Genomic DNA, 2994 nt, shown 5'->3' with positions numbered 1-2994 from the left:
CCCTATCCTGCTTCCTCCCTCCTCTCCTGAGAGCACATTCCCCATAAACCACTTGAAGGGGCATCCTTGTCTCTGTCCCTAGGGGCACCAGCCTAAAACAATGCCCATGTGTAAACATTCCCTCTGTTTTCTCTGCAATTAGAACCTGGCCCTCCTTAAAACTTCCAGTCTACCAGGTGAAGATGGGTCATATTAATAATTAATCATAATAAATCTTCCTAGTATATTTTTAGGCTAATGTGTTACTCTTTCCTGATAACATAATGCCTTAACACTGCTAAACATTTATTTTATTTTTAGGACTTGCTTAAGTAGCAATCCCAGCAGGAAAATGTCATGGAAAATTTATGAGTCTGACTGGCGGTGCCCACGGGGAGAAGAAAGATGGGGCACTTGTGGTTAGGTGGGCCTTCCAGCATCTATTCTGGAAAGACCTTCTGAGTCACCCTCCCTTACCACCCCTACCCAGAGGTGAATGACCTCTCCCTCTGTGATTTCCTCAGTTTCTATAACTGATGAGTATCTCTCATTGCATTTATCTTATTGCATTGCAGTTACTTGTTTTTCTTGCTGTCTCCCCCAGCAGACTGGGAGCATCCAGATTGCAGAGGTGTTGGCTCAGTCACCTCTATGTCCCCACTGCCTAGCAGAGTGGCTGGTACCCAGCAGGAACTCGAGCAATGTGTGTGATGGAAAGAAGTAATGACCCTGATGGAAATCCACCTCCTTGCCTTCCACTCTTCTATCTATAGACCTGGGCCCATACATGGATAGCACAAGAAAACATTTGTGGTGTGATGAAATGTTCAGAATATTAATCAAATTGTCTTTATTTTAGGCACTTCCCCAATTTTCAGACTGGAACATGATACCCCAAGCGGAGGGAAAGAGAAGAGAGGGAGGTGATGAGAATTGGGAAGTTGGTGAGTCTCTAAAATAAATTTTGTGGGTCAGGGAGGGTGGTCAGGGAAGACCCAAGGTAAGCTTGTGGGACCCAAGAGCAGCCAGGACCAGACTCTTCCCTGGGGGGGTCCTCTGGTAGGAGGCAAGGCCTAGAGGGGAGGGGGCATGTGGTTAGTGTAAGTAGAGGGTCTCAAAGGAGAATGCTGGGGTCCCTGGGAACTGGGCTGGCCTAGAGGCAGCCGACCTTTACGAAACACACTGGAGGGGCCGTGGGTGGGACAAGGTAGGACTCAGCCTACAGCCTGAGGGCTGACCAGCCGGCATAAATCCCTGGAAGAGAGACAACTCCAAGCTCACGAAATTGTTTTGCTACCCTCTTGGAATAAGGAGACAAACACAGAAATGAAGTTGAATTATTAACAAAAAAACTTAAAAGTTGTATTTAGTGCACAGCTCAACTGTGGACTGAGATTTTACTTGTATTAATATAAAGAGTAAAACTGAAAACTCTGGGCAGATGAATCAACAATGGACAGAGAGGTTGGAGAGGTTCAGGCTACAGGAGAGTCTGGGGTTTGGGGTGTGCTTGTGGGATTTCAAGGACCCAGCGGAGTCAGGCTTGAACCCCTGGGGTGTATACTGATTGCCAATGAGGACATGAGGAAAGGAAAGTGGTTGGTGATCTGTCCCTTGGGCTTCCTCAACTCCAAGCACACCACCTGTGAGCATCTTATTAGCATAACAGGGGAGGTGCAGACAGTTTAAAACACCAGCCAGAAGAACGCTGACAAAGAGGTCTCCCCTGGAGCTGTCTGGGGGATATTGAAACTGCTGTTGCTGTGAAAACTGAAAACCGTGCCAAGTATTCACTTGCCTCGAGTCAGAAAAGCAGCCTGGAAAACTTCGCTTGATAAATCTAATCATTATTTTTCTTCCCTGGATACTCTTGGGCAAATTCAAGACTGCTTGGAGAAATGGATTTCAATACACACAGATAAGCACACCCCTGTATAGACATAAATACATACAGATAAACACCCACATGCAGATACAAATACACAGATACTACCGTATATTTAATATTTCTTATTTTCGAGGGTCTAGAAGTGATTTTATAGATGTTACTCATTTTATTCTTCCTTCAACAATGAAACGAGAGTGATATTCTATTACTTTTACACAAGGAGAAATTCAGGCAGAGTGGTTAAACAACTAGTCCAGGGCCCAGGGCTAAGGAGGGGTAGGGCGTTTATACACAATTGTGCATAATCAATGTGGACCCTTCTGTAGTGGTTATGGTGGGTGAACGCCCCTCACTCTGTCCCCAACACTCACTATTCAGCTCATTAATGCTCCTGTAACAACATTATTATTAACAGCAAGAACCGTAAGGGAATGATCCTAACATAATTGTGCGAAACAGGGAGACAGCAGTTCTGGAGAGAGGGGTGTGTGTCTGTGTGTGTGTCTGTGTGTGCACTTACACACTCACGTTTCACTGAATTGAAGAGGACTAAGAGAGAAAATCTTGTCTAACACCTTCACGTCACTTGTGGACATCGCAGCTGGGAGAGGAGAGTGACTTGCCCAAGGGCCCACGAACCAGGTCTAGAAGGGCCCTGGTGGCTTCTGCCCCAGAGATGGAGCTGCCCCACGCTGGCTCAGCCTGCAGGGGAGGAGGCTGCGGAGTGGGGTGGCAGGCAGCTACCCGGCTCGGTTTGGGTTGCTAACTCCTCCTGAACCGGCTCTCCCCTTCAGAATTTGAGTGCAATGTGACTTCTCAAAACACTGACACTGCCCTAAGATGAGGGCGCAGGTACATTTTCCTAAGCCAAATGGATACGGATTTTGGATTATCTCCTATTGTTCAGAAAGATCCTCTCTGCACTGGTTGCTTTGATGTTTCCTGGCCTCCCAGAGCTGGAGTCTGCTCTGAGAGCTGTGTTTTGGGTGGTCCTGAAAGCCTCCTTTCCCCCTGACCAGGCAGGTCCCCAGGGCACTCCCCTAACACATGCAGGCCCTGCCTTCGCCAGCCCTGGGCGGGGCCCTAAGGTACAGGCACCTAAATGGCCTCCTCACCCCACCTGGTTG

This window comes from Propithecus coquereli, unplaced genomic scaffold (genome assembly GCF_000956105.1).
Source record: "Propithecus coquereli isolate 6110/MARCELLA unplaced genomic scaffold, Pcoq_1.0 Scaffold217, whole genome shotgun sequence".
Taxonomy (NCBI): domain Eukaryota; kingdom Metazoa; phylum Chordata; class Mammalia; order Primates; family Indriidae; genus Propithecus; species Propithecus coquereli.
Note: the sequence above shows the minus strand (reverse complement) of the source record.